The following is a 19,677-nucleotide window of genomic DNA, read 5'->3' on the forward strand; positions in this document are numbered from 1 at the left end:
CCCATAGGAGTTATTTAAGTAAAGTTTGAATAAAGTTGTGTGTGAATAAAATGGTGTCACCCTGGATGAAGAGCTGGCTGATGTCACTTAATATTGGGGTGATTCTCTTAAAATGTTTCTTTATCCCTGCCTAATAAGAGTCTTTATTGGTACTGAATATAATTAAGTATATCAGCAAGGCTTTATCTGTAAACTTCGGGTGGGGGGGGGTTAATTATCTATAACTTTATTGTTCACCTTTCGGGCAGCTCTGTGGAGGGGGAGGATCCTGCAGATGCAGCGACGGTTAAATTATTTCAAAGAATGTGGCTGAAAATAAAGTAAAATGCTTTAAGATATGCTTGCAAATGAAATTTGTTCAGTGTAAGAACAGAATGGTACTTTTGTCTTTTAAACTGCTTATTCTTTTATTTTGAATATTTTATTTTAATTTTGTGGTTAAACAAGTATCAAGAATTAATCATTACACAGATAGAATAACGCGGAAAAAAGAATCATTGATATAGGTTGTTCTTTTTTCCAACTCACCCCATCCCTCCTCCATCCCCTCTCCCCCATGAAGTTAGAAAATGAAAGAAAAAGAAATAGAAAGTGCATCATGAGGAGAGAGGAGCTGTCATTATCTGGAATCCAGTCCAGAAAGTCTAACTCTTTTTCTTACGTGGATCTCAAATATGGGAAAGAACAGGGATGTAAAAACTCAAAAATAGAATTTAAGTATCTTAAATGTGTTATGCAAATCTGGCTGCCATACCTGCAAAAACATGTTATGCTTCTTCCTTAGAGTGTAAGTGATTTTCTCCAGGGGAACACAACTATGTATTTTTGCATTCCATCAGGCCATGACCAGAAGGGAGTCAGACTTCCAGGTAACTGCAATAAATTTCCTGGCCACTGTCAATGCAACTTTAAGAAATTCTAATTGGTATCTAGACAGCCTCACCTTAGGTCTTATACCCACAATGTTTCCTAGGAGAAACAATTCTGGACTTGGTGGCAATTGTTTCCCAATGATCTGGTTTAATAAAATTTCAAGTAGGTGAGATGGGTACAACATAAATTTCACAAGGAATACAGCCTTGGAGTTTCTTGTTGCCCAAATTCCCAATTCTTCTGCGACTTAGTGAGATGACACCGGAGTGAAGCATTTCTTTCAAATACAGGTTATACCTCTTTAATTGGGCATTTTTGGGACATGGCCATTGCCAGACCACAGAAAATGCCAGAAAACAAAAATTGATCCTTAAAGGAACCCCCTATGTAAACATAACAAAGGAAGAACAAAGCTTAAAATAGGAAATAATACAGTGGGGTGGCATGGTTAGCATAGAGGTTAGCGCGGCACCTTTACCATGCCAGAGATCGAGACTGGGGTTCAAGACGTGCTGTCTGTAAGGAGTTTCTACTAACAGTGACAGATTCAAATGCACCATACCATGGGAGTTACCGGACCACAGGGTGCCAGATAAGAGAGGTACAACCTGCAGTGGGGTGACTTGTTGGCTTGAACAAACATAACCTACAAAGACACATTTTACAGATGGCAAAGCCTTGATTCCAGATCTGGCACCTGCCAAGATATCTTGATGCATCTGAACACTCAAGTATTTGAATCTAATTAAAAAATGAAATACCAGAGTCTTCGAGCTCTGCAGCAGGAAATAAGGCCTTTTGGCCCATCTTAAATTAAATTAAAAAAAAATTAAATATTATATTTAAAGTTTTGACATACATCATGGTACAGGCCATTTTGGCCCACGGATCATACCGCCAAATTACACCCAATTAACCTACACTCCCAGTATAAGTGAGAGGAAATCTGAGCCCCTCGGAAAAACCCATGCAGACACAGGGAAAACGTACAAACTCCTTACAGACAGTGTGGAATTTGATCCTAATTGCTGGTGCTGTAAAGGCGTTGCTCTAACCACTACTTGAACTGTGTTGCCCACCTTGCCGATGCTGACCAAGCTAGTCCCAATTGCCTGTGTTTAACCCATATTCCTCTAAACCTTTCCTATCCCTAACCTTGAATAAATGCCTTTTGAATTGTCTTCACTCTACCACTTCCTCTGGCAGCTCAACCAATTAAAAAAAGTAAGATTTAAATACATTAATGTAGATACAATTATGAGTATCACAACTTTCTGTACATATCTTTCCCTCCCATTCAAATTAAGAAGCTTCCAGGTACATGGATAAGAATGCTTCAGAAGGATATGGGGCAAATACAGGCAAATGGGAAGTCAACTCATTAAACCACTATTGTTACCATCTCTTTTTTAACCATAAATCAGCTCCAACAGCCCTTGTCTCCACTTTTATCATCCATCCTCTGAGGCTTTTTTAAAAATTGTTTTTAAATTCAGGTGTACAGCATTTTAAGAGGCCAATTCGGTCCTATGAGTCCGTGTCACCCAGTTTACACCCTACTAACCTACATCCTGGTATGTTTTTGAAAGGTGGGAAGAAACTGGAACCCCTGGAGAAAACCCACACAGACATGAGGAGAAAGTACAAACTCCTTACAGACAGCGCTAACTGCTACACCAACCATGTCACCCTTCCTCCATCTAATGCCTTTTTGTTGGTCTTGCCTCTCTCTCCCTTTCTCAGGCACTTGCCAATCAAATGCCCCTGTCCATCATCCTTCACCACTCCCTGGTTCACCAATCCCCCTACTCATCCCTGCCCAATCCCTCTGAGCCTGTCCTCATTGCCCTGGCCATCTCCCCTCTGCATCTCAAACTTGACAAAGGGTTCCGGCTTTAAATGTTAGCCATTGTTTTTCTCCCACCGATGCTGCCAAATCTGCTAAGCTTCCCTGGCAGATTGTTTTGTGGTCCAGATTCTAGCCTCTTCAGTTGCATATGTGTCCCCAGGGAAACACCTCCGTCGGCCTGATTGAGTTGAGCTGAAGAATTTGCTTGTCCTGCTGTATGTCTCCAAAATGCTATAATTTTCCATTTGTTTCCTTCCCAGCAGTCAGTCAGACCGAGAGTGTAACCCCTGCCACTAAGAGTTCCATTGGTAGAAAGCCAGAATCAGAAACCACTGACTAAGGTCCAAGTAGTCCAGATAACTGACAAGATCTTGGATGAGTTTGATATATTTGGTTTCATTCTGTTCAGTTTCTGTGGTGTTAGATATAGCTGATGTAAAATAAATATATTGATCTAATCTATATCTTACATTAATAGTGTTTGTTATGCTATCTCGACAAAGAGCTAACCATCTTTGCTCATCTATTGTGATATTCAGATCCAATCCCATTTCTGTCTAGATTTATGCACTCCCTGCTTAATAGTTCCTTTTTGCAATAAAAGATATATTGCAGAAGAAATTTTTTTCTCATTTCCCCTTTTAATAAGAGTTTCCACCTCCATACAAATGGATAATCACATTTTTAAACCTAACTTGGCCCTTAGATACACTCTCAATTGGAAATAATGGAGCAAAGTATTACTTTGTTTTTTCCTCAATTGTTCAAATGACATCAATTAATTTTGCTCATAACAATCTTCGATATTTTTAATACCCGTACTAAACGAGATAGTTAAAAATTCGTTATCCTTTGAAAAAGGTATCTGATTTTTAACCAAGGGGATCTTAAGTTATATATTTCCATTTATTCAAATTTCATCTTTTATTTCAAACAATAATCAAGTATTTCAATAATAGTTACTCTTTACCCCCAGTTAGTAATTTTGAATCCCATTTATATATGAACTCCTATTCTAATTTCTCTCCTATTTTATCTAACTCTATTTTGACCAATCTCAGTTTTTCTACTACTTCAAAAAGAGAAGCAGTTGAGCCACTTGATGATAATACTTAAAATTAGGGAGTTGTATCCTCCAACTTCATATTTCAATGTTAACTTTTCTATAGAAACTCTTGAGATTTTACTTTCCAAATAAATTTCCTTACATATTTATTTAAGTTTTGGAAAAAAAACATTGTGGTAGTAACACAGGTAAAGATTGAAAAACATATTAAATTCTTGGAAATATATTCATATTTATACAGTTAACCCATCTATTAATAGGTAAAGTCATCCATTAAAAAAAATCTTCAAATTTTTTTAGTAATGACAAATAATTCAATTTATATGGATATTTTTAAATTGTTGTCTACAAAAATCCATAAATATTTAATCCCCTCTTTTGGCCATTTAAATTGAGTATTTCTTTGACAATGACTATAATCTCCTTCAGTAAAAGGCATAATTTAACTTTTATCCAAATTTATTTTGTACCCAGTGATCTTACCATATTCCTCCAAATTAAAATATAATTTCTGCAGGAAAGTCTTAGGTTCTATCAAGTATATGAAAAAATTATCAGCAAATAAATACATTTTATGTTCTTCTTGACCAATCTTAATTTCTTTTTCACTTCTAAATACTTCTGCTAGTGGTTCTATAGCTAATATAAACAATGCAGGTGATAAAAAAACATCCTTGTCTACTTGATCTTGTTACTTGAAATGAAATAGATATTTGTACATTATAATGACCCCATTTAGTTTTGGGATCATTATATAAGGCCTTAATCCAATTTATAAATGTTTGAACAAATCCTAATTTGTCCAGAACCATTAAAGAAAAAGTCCCAATCCAATCAATCAAATGCCTTTTCTGCATCTAAGGCCACAACGACACTTAATTTTTTTCTTTTTTGTGCCAAATTTATACTAAATAGTCAGATATATCAGAGTGAAATTAGATATATCAGATCAATGCTTTAGATGCAGTGAAGAGATAGGTACTTTTTTTATATTTAACTTAGTCATGTTCTCAGGTAAAACATTTCTGGGTGATTTACGGGACTTTTTAAGATAAGTTACAGCTATACTATTTCCATTAAACCCAATTTATTTCTATTGGGAAACATAGTAGGAACGAAACCCAAACTAAAATTGTCAATATATCAAATGAAATTTGTTAAAATAGCATTGGCAGTAGTGTATTGCAGTGACTTGGAAATTGGACTTGTATGTAGATATGGGAAGATGGAATGCAAAAATTCAAAGTTGCATCCCTTTAGAGAAAATGACTTATAATTTGCAAAATAAATACCTTTGTCTTGGGTAAACTTGTACCTTTCACTTTGTTTGTTTTAGATTGGTCACAGTGTTTGAGCTACCGAAAGAAAATAGAGACACACACCGAGAGCAGTTCAGTCTACACAAATGTTTATTACAAATATAAAGCAGGTTTCAAACTACAACATGCAAGCCTGCCTAATCATACTTAACAACGCCTGGACTGGTCCCAACTGCCGAAGCGAGGCAATGACGGCACACTTGTAGTAGGCTGCCAGGGTGCCGGTAGCAGCTCCTTCACCTCCCCCGACCGGGACGTTGCTCGGACTCTAGCTGTTCTTCCTTCTCGACAAGGGTTGTTCCCATCCCTCGGAGAGTCTAAAACTTCAGCAGCAGGACCACAGACTTTTATACCCCAAAAACAATTAATCATGCACCCACTCCCTCTGACATTTGTCAGTCAAAATCAAAGCTGAGCATACTATTCTACAATTTAGAAGATTAATTATTATGGAGCAGGATGCTATGATATCCTGGTTTATCTCGTAGATACAAAGACTTATTGAAACTTCTAAGGCTTTAGCAATACCGTGCCATCCTGCATTTAGGAAAGAACAATTAATCATGCACCCACTCCTTCTAACATTTGTCAGTCAAAATCAAAGCTGAGCATACTATTCTACAATTTAGAAGATTGATTATTATGGAACCAGGATGCTATGATTTCCTGGTTTATCTCGTAGATACAAGGACTCATTAAAACTTCTTGAGCAAGACAGGTTGTGACCAATACGTCAATTTCAGAGTGTCATATTTGACAACTGCTTTCCCTGGGCCTCACGGTGGAATTCCATTTCAAAGTGTATCTTCAGATAAATCCCCATGGCTGAGTTTAATTACATCTGCTAATTCTGAAAGTAAGGTGACCTGAGTGTGGCCCCAGTGTTGTCAGTTTCACATAAGCAAGGAAGCATCTGAGCACATGGTTTTAACCCTCCATTACAACCTTATTTTGTCAAAATTTGAGCCCGTATATACAAAATATGCATATAAATATGTAAAAATGTTTTTTCTTCAGCCTCTTAAGTCCTGTGTTAACCTTCTTACTTAAAGTGAAAATATTCATATAAAAATCTGTTGAGTTCCACTGTGTTGGGGAGTGATGCACCATGCAATCGAAGGTATAATAATTTCTTCCTCTTTTCCTTTTATACTATATGTACTTCTTTCTATGCATATGTTATTCTTTAATAGGGCAAGGGGTTTGAGGGGTTGGGGGAATGAGGGAAGGTGAGGCTTGCACCATCTGCGATATCTGTGATCTTCTGAGCATGCTTTCTGCTGTTAGCAGTCCCCATGAGCTATTATGTGGATGCTGTATTAAATATCTGGATAGGCAGACCATGATGTGAGCTACCTCCCCTTGGCTGCACACTTGGGTTTGCCAAAGTCTTCCTAGCTGGGTTTACATAAAAATATCAAAGCAGAAGTTATTAATGAAGAGCAGACCCTTGCCCACACAAATGTTTCAACATAAAACTAAAGATGATCCAGTCATACTTTTAGTGTTATTAATAATGGCTAATTGTGATTGGCTGCTAGGTTTCAAACTTTAAAATGGTGGCTGAATTTCTAAATTAAACAAGAATGTCTGCAGACACTGTGATTGTTGTTTAATACATAAAAATGCTAGAGAAACTCAGCAGGTCACATAGCGCTCTTCATGTAGCAAAGATACATAACCAATGGTTCAGATCTGAGTCCTTTGTCAAGGTATGAGCATTATTTATTTTCTATATTTGCACAGTCAATTTGTTAACATTATTTGTTTATATTTCATTCTTTTATACACTTTTCTTCTTGAGTACAGTTACAGTTACCTGCAATTAGAAATTCTGCTTGGCTGGCAGGGAGAAAAAAATCTCCCAGGGTTGTATGTAGTATGTACTCTGACAATAAATCTGAACTTTGAACATTTAAATGTGAATCTCGTGTAGAGTCATAAAGAGATACTGGACAGAACTAGGCTCTACTATCCACAGATTCCATTATCACTGCCGTGTACCTTTTTGTACTGATCCCAAGCTAATTCCATTGTATTCTCTGCATGTAGCACTGTCAATAAACCACAGACCTGAGTGAAGAGTAGGTCTCGTTTATCTTCCTCACTCTGCACATTGTTGCATCTCATGAAGGGATTGAGGCAGCGCAGCTATTGTTCAAGTTTGATGGAGGCCTCTGGATTTTTATAGTCAGTGTCCATTTTATCCTCCTGAATTTGCCTTGTCCATGGCACAACATCTATGGCGATTTAATTGTAGTGCTATCAATCAACCACGTGCGAAGTTGTGATTAATAGGCTTTAATCACCATAAGACATCAGCACATCTCACTTGTTGCTGGCCCAATTCCAAAGCAGGTACTGAGGGAGGAGTTTGAGTGCAACAGCCTTTATGGGGATTCTAGGGGGAGGAGTCACAGGAGCAGGGGGCGGGCAAGCCCATACAGTACATTCATACAGACAATACTAATAACTGTACAGTGGTCCACTACACCACATTTGGAAGCAGGAGGTGTTGATCCTGACATAGCCCACTGCAGTTTTTTTTCCAACAGCCCATGAACCCTCCCAGTCACCTCATTTCTGTGTAACAGGAGAATCACCCACAATGTACATTGTCACCCAAGATGACTATAATCAAGAGGAGACAGTCAACCATCACTTTGCTAAATGCAGGGATCCTTGTCATGGTTCATCCCTAACAGCAGAGTGATGGAGGAACACCCTTATCTATGGGCTGCTCCCTGTGACGAACAGAGTCAGACATCCAGAACTGCTAGAAGACCATCAGCTCAGTGAAAGATGGACTTTGATCTGTATGAAACCAGTACCACAGGTCATTCAGCAGACAGAGATGTTAATGCGGGAGTATTGCCCGACTGGTACATTCCAGGATGCAGGAGTACATGCTGAGGGTGCATGCACTGAAGCTTGGTGCAGCCAATGCGAAAACACTTTGGGGAAGGACCACAGTCTAGACTCATCCCATTATTGGGCATTGAGGGGCTGAGACTGAGGGGGAAGTTCCTTAAACAATGTGGGGGAGGGGGGTGGGGAAAGAAGAGAAGTGACAAGGTGCCACAATGGTGGGAATGGTGTAAATGGAATCAAATGTAACAAGGCACAGTGAAGAGAAAGTGTGATTTCAAAAATAAAGATGGGAACAGGCTTTGAACGGGGTTTCTTTTGAAAATAATTTATTGTGAATAATTGTCTATTTTTGGTTAAAAAAAATCAGTACTTTAAGACCACCAAAGATCTATCTGCCCCCATGACTCAGCACATTGTTTTGCACTACAACCAATCTTGAATAATATGTAATTTTGTTTTTTGTTTTTTTTTCCTGCTTCTTTTATATGATCACCTATTCTTAGGCTTTGTTCTGTTGTATGTTTAATGCACCTGACAAAACCTTCACTGCATCTGCACAATGCACTTCAGAGTATGACAAAAAACTTCAAAAGACACACATTATGGAGGCCCACACATATACAATAGCCAATTTACCTACCACCTTTGGGATGTGGGGTATTAAACAAAAATTAAGGTGAAAAGTCGTTACTTGATGCTTTCTCTACCTCAATATCTTACCCCTTATTTTAAGACCCTAACCCGAGCTCAGTCATAATTGTTACCACCTCTCAAGTCCTGTAAGAATGGTTTGAATTTCAAAGAGATTGACTTCTAAATTCTAGAGAGAACTCGGCATATTCTCTGCTTGTAGAACAACTTTCCCTTACCAGGAATCAGTTGTTAACTCAGCCTGCGACAGCACAGGCACCAGACGGCACTTTGCTGAGGACATCTACATGAGGCAGTGTCTTATAAAAAGCAGCCTCTATCCTCAAAGACACCTACCACCTAGGCCATGGCCTCTTCATTCTGCCACCATCGGGGGAAAAAAGGTGTAAGAGCAGAACGATGAGCACTCAACAGGCACAAGGACCGCTTCATCCCTCTTCACTCTGTTAGCATCAGGAAAAAAAGTACAGGAGCCTAAAGACAAGCACTCAGCAGCACAAGGACAGCTTCTTCCCCACTCCATCAGATTCCTGAATAATCAATGAACCAAAGACACTGCCTTACCTTTCATATACTATTATTTTTATAGAGCAATGTTGTAAGATGGTTATAACATTAACGTTTTCACTACGAAGCTGCTGCAAACATCGAATTTCATGAAACGTATTCTGATTCTGAATTAAGTGCATCTTTATTGCACTCCTTGGATTGCATGTTTATTTTTCTTTAAGTTGGGTAATCAAACCTGCACAGAAGGTATGATCTTGCTGGGGGGATGATATGGAAGAAATAAGATTGGAATGACATCATATAAGCAGTTGATTATAGTTAGCTTGGTTGTGTTTTGTTTTAACTCTTCAGAAGTTCTGGCGAGTACTTTTTGGACACAGTGAAGCACACGACTGAGTTTAATTTAAGTGGTTATTGATGCCTTTAGTGGTTTGTGCAAATTGGCTGCTATTTCCTTGAGATTGGGCCAGATTCTGTCATGGTCCAAAACACCAGAAGAAAAATGAGAGGATTTGTTTTATGTATCTTAAACAAAATATAGTTTCAAAGAACATTTATCAAGATATTCCAGTTGAGCCAAGCAAGTGGACTAGAAAATTGTGTTGCAGTGTGATATTCCATTCTTGACCTAGAGATGATTGACTTTAAACAGTTTTTCAGGTAGAATAAAAGAAGGGCTAATGTGCAGAAGGAGGCCCTTCAGCCCAAAATGTGCATGTTATCTCTTTACCAAAACAATTTGCTTCTCCCGCCAGCTTCTTTTCCTCTATTATATACATCCATTTCCCTCTGGAAGGCAATGGTTAAACCTACCTTCATCTCATCCGTGTATTCTGGACTTAAGCCACATGCTGAGGGAGAAAGCTTAGCCTTGCGTCGAACCAGACAGATTCAAAATCAGCTGCCCTAATTTTCAGTCCACCTCTCTCCCTTGGTTCTATTTTTATCCCCACTCACTTCCCCCTCATCCCTCTATTTCCTTTCCTCTCCTTCCTGCCCATCACCCACACCTTCCATCTGCCCCTTCCAGAGAGCACCATCCTCAGCCCTCTGCCCACTCCCTCATCACATCTTAGCTCCTTTCTTGACCTGCCTCCTTCCAGCATCCACCTATCACTTGCACGCCTTTACCCCTCTCCCTTCCCTGACTACCTTCCCCTTTGTGCGTCTGCCCAATTTTTGGCGGTCCTGAAGAAAGGTTCAGAACTGAAATGTCCGAGTGCCTTTTGATTTCCATGAATGTTATGTGACCTGCTGAGTTCCTCCAGCACCTGTATATTATTCCCAATCCCCCTTTCCTTTATTTCATGCATGACCTCTAATTGTCGACCCTCCATTAACGGGGACACCCTTCCACTGCCCAACTTGGTGAGGCTACTCATTTGTAGTACTTCTGTCGAATCCCACCTCAATCTTCTCTACTCCAAATAAAATAGGCCCACGCTCTGTAATCTGTTGCTGTACTATAGTCCCTCATTGTAGTTAACGTACTCTCTTGCCTTCACAATTTTTTTGCAATGAATTGAACACAATACTCCAGTTAAAACAGTTTATAAAGATGCATCATGACTCCTGTATTTATGAAGAGTTTGTTGACATGTACATGTGCAATATACAGATTCCACGACATTCTTAGTTGCTGCAACTTCTCAAGTACGTAAAACACAGTCACTACAATTTTACTCTGATCAAACCCCGAATTGATTATGCCTTATTATTGGCTTTTGAATCCTGCCCTGCCACCCTCCATCTGCCCATAACCCCCTTGCCCTTTTTACAATAATATCCCGCATTGCTTCTTCACATTCTCCTCACCCTATACATCAGAGTGAATAGGTGCTACCCAAGACTGAAGCTGATTCTATCAGGGTGTGGGCAGATTGGCCTACCGTAATGCACCCTACTGGATCCCTTGGTCAAGTTGGGGCACAGTTTATGTCTAGAATGAGGAGGCTAGGAAGAAGCTACATCCAATCTATCTCATTCACTCCTTCCATTTCACACATGACTAAGTTGAAGGAGGAAGCATCCCGGAGCCAGGTCATTTCCAGTAGGTCAGAGTCCGGGCTAAGACTAATCAGCCCAATGTGTGAAGCCCAGCTAGGAGCTGCGTGGGGAGGGGGAGGAGGGAATGTGATGTGACTTGCTGAGGTGGTGTAGTGGGATTGGAAATTGGGACCTAGAAAGGGACTGTCCCCATTGAATAATGGATATGGGGTTGCCATGTGGTCCAGCGAGCAGGTTGAAGATTTGAATGAATAGCAGTTCATGGAGGAGTTAAATAAGAAAGTCTGCAGATGGCTAGGGTTTAGTACAATACATAAGCTATGCTGGAAAAATTCAACAGACCTGCTGCCTTCACACATCCAAGACATTTGTTACCCTTTACTTCCATATTCAATGAAGCATCCAGGCCTGAATCATAGCATTAACCATTGCCCTGAATGTGGCTCCACTCAGGGTTACTCCCACTATTGTTGTTTCAAAGGATCTCAATCTTGGCCCCTCAATATCCAGTGCAGGAAGGAACCTAGACCGTGGTCCTTCCTCACTGAGGTCTTGCTTTGGCTTCAGCATGTCACTCAGTTCATGCTCTTGCAGCCTGGAATGTGCTGGTTGGAAACATTCACTCATCAACATCTCACAATGAGTTTTGGTGGACCAGCACACCCATGTCCATCCCCCCGTCCCCCCCCCCCCCCCACCCCGGGTTCTTGCAGCATCTTTTGGCCAAAATTATTAGAAAGCAATTGAGGTCCACAGATTAACAGCATAGGTTGTTTAGGAAGGGGTGGTTTAGGAAAGGGTGGTTTAGGAAGGGGTGGTTTAGGAAGGGGTGGTTTAGGAAGGGGTGGTTTAGGAAGGGGTGGTTTAGGAAGGGGTGGTTTAGGAAGGGGTGGTTTAGGAAGGAGTGGTTTAGGAAGGGGTGGTTTAGGAAGGGGTGGTTTAGGAAGGGGTGGTTTAGGAAGGGGTGGTTTAGGAAGGGGTGGTTAGATTCTAGACGTGGAATCCAAGTAACAAATTCCGGAATTAGAATCCAAGGAGGAGGGCGGACAAGATCTGTCAGAGGAAAGGAGAATCCAGTAGCAGGAAATCTAGAGGGAAAACAAACTCTTCTCAATTAGATTGATGCGTAAAGCATCTGCCAATTAAAATTAATGTTCCATTCTCCGACAGCAGCAGGTTGATAATTCTTGCTGTTCAATTTTGCAATTGATAGGCCAGCAGCACCAGTCTGGAATAACCCCCCACCCACCCACCCTCCCATGACCCTCTCCAGCCTGAACTCGCTCAATATTCCCACACCCCAAATACTTACAGTTCCAAACGCAGAAATGTAAACCTCTTCTCTTCCCCCCCCCACCCCACCTGTTAGGCTTTTCCGTCTAACTTAGGGATGCTGAAAATCTCAAGGACAGTCACATCCAATATGCCTGCTGCCTCAGCTGTTCAAACACATCAATCACCTCTGTGCGCTCATTCAATCAAACACGAGCCAGCTTTCTCATAGTGGCCAGCTCATTCCACATGCCGCCAAATTGAATCATTATCTCTGGTGTCTGCAGCGCTGTCTCTCATGAGCACGTTTACTGATACCTAAATTGAAGCTTACATCAAGAATCATCCAACCTATCTCACTCACTCCTTCCATTTCACACATGACTACCTTAATCATGGTTTAGACATGCTTCCTTTACTCTCTCTCTGCTTGCCGCCAAATGATGAGCAGTGGTTGCTTTCTTTAACTACCTTTGTCAATGTTATGATCATCAGGGATGTTAATGTTGAAGAATGGAGAGCGTTCTCAACTTCAGACGGCAGCTGTCAGCATCAAACAGCACATATCGGATATGCAGTAAATCTCTTTCTTGCACTGTCTCATCAGACGGTGACAGGGCAGGTATAGAAATAGGTAATACAGAGTGAAGTTTTATCCATGATAATATTGTTGTTGGACTCCGGAATAAAGCCGACCTCTTGATTCACATTCTTCATTCAAACTCATTGCATTTTTTGAAAGGGTGGCGTGGTAGTTGCGGCTGCTGCTGGAGCCTTATAATTCCAGGGACCTGGGTCCGATCTTACCCTGGGCCGCTGTTGAGCAATCTTTCCGTGATTGTGTCTTATTTGGGTGTTCAGGATTTTCTATCTAAAGGTGGGCCAGCTGCTTAATAATTAGCTGCTGTCAGTTGCTCCAAGGTGTCAGTATACAGCAAATTTAGACATTGAGCCCTTCTGGCCCAGGAGCCTGCGTCTCCATACATTAATCTACAATCCCTTTGTTTAACATGACTTAAGCCAGTTCCAGGCCTCTCAGTTTGACCCTTACCAGGTTCTCAAATAGCTGGCCAGCACTGAGTCCTGCTCTCTTTGCTTCTCCCAATGAATAGTATGGACAATCTTTGGCCCCATGTGAAGATTGCAGCAGACACTTGATACACACACACCTCCAGACCTCACTTGCCTATTATCTCTCATGCACTTCATCCTCCACCAAATCCATGCCCTCAACTGCCAGTTCTAGTCTTAACTAGGATCGGAAACTTGTCTCCTTGGAGACTGCAGTCTCTGCAACCTTTGCTCCAGCTGCCCACGTGCTGGCACCTCTGATGCGGGTTCTCAGCTGGATTTACCAATGCTTCTGATGCGGGTATCCACCTTGGCCCCGGCTGCCCACAGGCCCAAGCTTCCAGCATCTCCACCGCTAACCCTATCCCCGCTGATGAAGTTCTAGTGTTGCCTCCACCGGTGACCCCATTTGCAAACAAACCATAGCCCTCGACGCTTCTGTTGACGTAGGTCCCAATTCCAACCAACATGATTCTGGCACCCACGCTGACTCCATCAGCAGTTCCCACACCAACCTCAGAGTTGATATCTTGGTCTGCAGCCTAAATGCAAATAATACATACACATTGCGATTCTGTGAGGATGGAAATGGGGTTTAAGTTTTTTTAAGGGTGACACAGTTAATGTAGAGGTTAGAACTATTACACAGCACCAGCAACTGGGCTTGAATTCGGCACAGTCTATAAGGAGTCTGTCCAATCTGCCCTGTCCATATGGTGTACCTCCAGTTTCCTCCCACATTCCAAAGGCATATGGGGTTGGTAGGTTCATTGGTCATGCAGGTGTATATGGGCAGTGCAGCTCATGGGCCAGAGAAGCTTGCTACTGTGCTTTATCTCTAAATTAAATGAAATATTACCTCAAGATATTGCCATCTATTCTGGAGAACGTAGAATAACTCGCATTATCTTCTGAAGCAAATCATGGGAATCTGCTGCCTGAATCCGTAGTAACTGTAGATCAGTCACTGTGTTCATATCCTGTATATCTGGGTTACTGGGGTTCCACGGGATTCTTTATGCTGGTGCACTCCAGCGGCCATGTTCTGTTACTTTGCATCCTCAATGTTTAAATGAATTAGGTTTGAAGATAATCCACTTGCTTTCATTTATCTAAACACACAAGATGGTGTCAGAAGTGGGATGTCCCTGACTTTTCAAGGTTGCTGTTTCTCATCTGATATTTCTTTTTTGAGGACAATTAAGCCAGCCACGACAGCACAGCTAAACGGTGAATATAGCGAATGGATTCCAGAGACCCAACCCATTTGTTTTTGACAGTAATGTTGCCGAAAACTGGTGAATCTTTGAACAGGAATGTAATATGTTCACTGCGGCAGCGCGCTCTGTCAAGCCAGCCCATACTCGAGTAGACATTCAAAGACTAGTTGGACCGGAGGCCATTGAACATGAATGGCCTATCGTGTATGCGGGGTAAGTGCGAGATCTTGGCAAAAGGGGATCAATCCTCTTCCCCGTGGAATCCAAAGAGGATCCTGAATGACTTGAGAAAATTTAGAGAGATGTGCATCCCTCAAACCTACCTTACTATGGAAAGACACAAGTTTAATGCATGAAATCAGAAAGTTGGTGAGACGATTGACTCAAATATCAGTGATTTAAGAATCAAAGCAAAAAGAGTTTTCTGTGAGCAATTTAATAGAGATGGATTCATCTGTGGTATTAATAATGACATTATGAGAAAGGAGCTGATGATGGTGGCATCACGAAGATCCTGAGGCAGTTTACCTTGGTCCCAACAAAGCTTGAAAAACTCATGCAGTTTGGCATGCAGAGTTTTGCCGCCAGCCTTCCAGACTTCTGGGGGGATTCCATCCATACCTGCTGCTTTGCCACTTTTCAGTTGTTCGATTGCCTTATATGTCTCATCCAGGGTGGGAACCTCATCCAGCTCTAGCCTTAGGGGCTGTTGAGGGAGCTGGAGCAGGGCGGAATCTTGGACTGAGCGGTTGGTACTGAAAAGAGATTGGAAATGTTCTGACCATCGGTTGAGGATGGAGATCTTGTCGCTGAGGAGGACTTTGCCGACTGAGCTGCGCAGCGGGCTTTGGACTTGGGGTGGGGGGCCGTACACAGCCTTTAGAGCCTCGTAGAAACCCCTGAAGTCGCCAATGTCCGCGCTGAGCTGTGTTCGTTTGGCGAGGCTAGTCCACCACTCATTTTGGATCTCCCGGAGTTTGCGCTGAAGATGGCTGCATGTGCGCCGGAAGGCTTGTTTCTTCTCTGGACAGGACGGCTTTGTAAGGTGAGCCTGGTGGGCAGCTCGCTTCTTTGCCAGCAGCTCCTGGATTTCCTGGCTGTTTTCGTCAAACCAGTCCTTGTTTTTCCTGGAGGAGAAGCCCAGTACCTCTTCAGTGGATTGCAGTATGGTAGTCTTCAACTGATCCCAGAGGGTTTCAGGGGACGGGTCCGTGAGGCGGGTTGCAACGTCGAGCTTTGCTTTGAGGTTTGCCTGGAAGTTTCCTCTCGCTTCGTCTGACTGCAGTTTTCCAACATTGAACCTCTTTCTGGGGGCTTTATTGTTCCTGGGCTTTGGCTTGAAGTGAAGGTTGAGCTTGCAGCGAACCAGCCGGTGGTCAGTGTGGCATTCCGCGCTAGGCATGACCCTGGTGTGGAGCACATCTTGTTTGTCACTTTCTCGCACCAGGATGTAGTCCAGGAGGTGCCAGTGTTTGGATCGGGGATGCATCCAGGTGGTCTTAACAAAAACAAAGGCGAGAAATCAGACTGCTCAAACTACAGGGGAATCACGTTGCTCTCCATTGCAGGCAAAATCTTCGCTAGGATTCTACTAAATAGAATAATACCTAGTGTCGCCGAGAATATTCTCCCAGAATCACAGTGCGGCTTTCGCGCAAACAGAGGAACCACTGACATGGTCTTTGCCCTCAGACAGCTCCAAGAAAAGTGCAGAGAACAAAACAAAGGACTCTACATCACCTTTGTTGACCTCACCAAAATCTTCGACACCGTGAGCAGGAAAGGGCTTTGGCAAATACTAGAGCGCATCGGATGTCCCCCAAAGTTCCTCAACATGATTATCCAACTGCACGAAAACCAACAAGGTCGGGTCAGATACAGCAATGAGCTCTCTGAACCCTTCTCCATTAACAATGGCGTGAAGCAAGGCTGTGTTCTCGCACCAACCCTCTTTTCAATCTTCTTCAGCATGATGCTGAACCAAGCCATGAAAGACCCCAACAATGAAGACGCTGTTTACATCCGGTACCGCACGGATGGCAGTCTCTTCAATCTGAGGCGCCTGCAAGCTCACACCAAGACACAAGAGAAACTTGTCCGTGAACTACTCTTTGCAGATGATGCCGCTTTAGTTGCCCATTCAGAGCCAGCTCTTCAGCGCTTGACGTCCTGCTTTGCGGAAACTGCCAAAATGTTTGGCCTGGAAGTCAGCCTGAAGAAAACTGAGGTCCTCCATCAGCCAGCTCCCCACCATGACTACCAGCCCCCCCACATCTCCATCGGGCACACAAAACTCAAAACGGTCAACCAGTTTACCTATCTCGGCTGCACCATTTCATCAGATGCAAAGATCGACAATGAGATAGACAACAGACTCGCCAAGGCAAATAGCGCCTTTGGAAGACTACACAAAAGAGTCTGGAAAAACAACCAACTGAAAAACCTCACAAAGATAAGCGTATACAGAGCCGTTGTCATACCCACACTCCTGTTCGGCTCCGAATCATGGGTCCTCTACCGGCACCACCTACGGCTCCTAGAACGCTTCCACCAGCGTCGTCTCCGCTCCATCCTCAACATCCATTGGAGCGCTCACACCCCTAACGTCGAGGTACTCGAGATGGCAGAGGTCGACAGCATCGAGTCCACGCTGCTGAAGATCCAGCTGCGTTGGATGGGTCACGTCTCCAGAATGGAGGACCATCGCCTTCCCAAGATCGTATTATATGGCGAGCTCTCCACTGGCCACCGTGACAGAGGTGCACCAAAGAAAAGGTACAAGGACTGCCTAAAGAAATCTCTTGGTGCCTGCCACATTGACCACCGCCAGTGGGCTGATAACGCCTCAAACCGTGCATCTTGGCGCCTCACAGTTTGGCGGGCAGCAGCCTCCTTTGAAGAAGACCGCAGAGCCCACCTCACTGACAAAAGGCAAAGGAGGAAAAACCCAACACCCAACCCCAACCAACCAATTTTCCCTTGCAACCGCTGCAATCGTGTCTGCCTGTCCCGCATCGGACTGGTCAGCCACAAACGAGCCTGCAGCTGACGTGGACTTTTTACCCCCTCCATAAATCTTCGTCCGCGAAGCCAAGCCAAAGATGAGAAAGGAGCTAATGTGTGATAGTGATTTGATTTCAACTAAGGCTATTTCCATCTATCAAATTCACGAGATGGCCGAAGAGCTCAGCAAAGCATTGGCTTCTCCACAGCACTCAGTCACAAATGTTGATGCAGTCCAGGCTGGGTTCATGAGAAAAAGAAAGTATTCAACAAAAATGAAGGACCAGCTAGAAAAAAAATTGTGACCCAGCTAAATGCACTTTCTGTGGAGGTGATCATGCAGCTAAAAGAGACAAATGTCCAGCTTTGGTCAACAGTGTCATGCATTTAAAAATGCTGCAAGCCCAAACAACAGACCTACAATAGGTGGAGACCTAGGGGAGCTGTTCACCAGACCAAGCTGATCGCCATACAGATGAGGCATGCTATGCTGAAGGTATAACTCTGCAAATGGCTGTTGATTCAACTGATGCACAGATAAAAGAAAATAATGAAGCTTTTAACTCTGTGCAACTTAATGGTACTTCAGTTAAAATGAAAGTTGAACCAGGCGCAAAGCGTAATATCTTTTCAAAAAAAGGCATTTGAGCGAGGAAAGAGTGAAGAACAAATAAGAACATGCATCAATTCCACAAGCCTTATTGCATATGGGGTGGGTGGGGGGGGGGGGGGGGGGGTAGCAAAATCCAAATGGTTGGTACATTTAAGTTGCAGTGTGACCCAGAGGGATGCCTGTACATATTGCTGTTTTTTGTTGTTCATGAGGATGTTCTGCGTCTGCTAGGGCTACATGCATGCATTCAAATGGGGGTGGTCTCATTCAGCAAAGATATTCACCAGTTAAGCCCCACAGAAGATAATCTGTCACTTCAAATTCAAGCTGAATACAGTAACCTTTTTTTGAAAGCTACTTGAAACCTATTCCATGAGACTTGACCTGGAAGTGAGAGCAGTTGGTTGACCTGCACATCGCATTCCTGTGGCTAGGAAGGACAGAGTTAAAGCTGAGTGAGACAGGATGCAGGAATTGGGTATCATCGCTCCAGTTTCTGAGCCAGCTGAGTGGCTATCTTCAGAATATGCATCAATCCAAGAGACCTGAACGCTGCTCTGAATAGGCCACATCACTCTATGTTAACTGTGGAAGAGGTGGCCACACAAATGTCGAATTCAACTGTGTTTTTGGTCTTAGATACGAGGATCTTCTTTTGGCTGATTTCACTTGACCACAAACTGTCATTGCTAACTTCGGCACTTGTTATGGTCACTACAGATTTCTACTGATGCCATTCAGACCCAACACTGCCAGTGAAGTGTACCAGGGCTCCATGGTACAGATTTTTGCTGGATATCCCTGTGCAATCATAGTCGACGACATAATCAGTGGAGGCAGAAACGTGAAAGAACACGACGACAATTTGAGAAAAGTACTCAACTGTGCTAGAGAGGTGAACTTGAAGCTTGATCCCCTCAAGTGCAGGTTCCAGCTGAACCAGGTCACCTCTGTTGATCACGTTTTCACAAGTGAAGGCCTCGAAGCTGAATCCTCCAAAACAAAAGCCACCATTGAAATGCTAGTAGCAGGAGATGTCCCAGCTCAGCAAAGATTCCTGGGGATGGTCAACTATCTTGGAAAATTTATTCCAGATTCCAGTCAGCTGATGGCTCCATTGTGACAACTTCTACACAATGAATGGACTTGGCAAGAGCAGCAGCAAATGCTTTAGAAGCACTAAAGAAGCACTTGTCCTGTCCACTGGGTCTGTAAACCGGTGGCACTTACCAGTGATGCTTCACAGTGTGGACCAGGTGCAGCCTGTTTGCAGGAAGGAAAACCTATAGCCTATGCTTCATGAACACTAACTGTCACAGAAACCAGATATGCTCAGATCGAAAATGAGCTGT

General features: G+C 42.7%; 1 protein-coding gene across 1 annotated transcript in view; it reads left to right on the forward strand.

Annotated features, from left to right (window-relative positions):
- Positions 1–19,677, forward strand: part of LOC138743573 (dedicator of cytokinesis protein 2-like) — a 699,740-nt gene that overhangs the window by 42,757 nt on the left and 637,306 nt on the right. The gene's annotated exons all lie outside the window — the stretch shown is intronic.

This window comes from Narcine bancroftii, chromosome 9 (assembly GCF_036971445.1).
Source record: "Narcine bancroftii isolate sNarBan1 chromosome 9, sNarBan1.hap1, whole genome shotgun sequence".
Lineage (NCBI taxonomy): Eukaryota > Metazoa > Chordata > Chondrichthyes > Torpediniformes > Narcinidae > Narcine > Narcine bancroftii.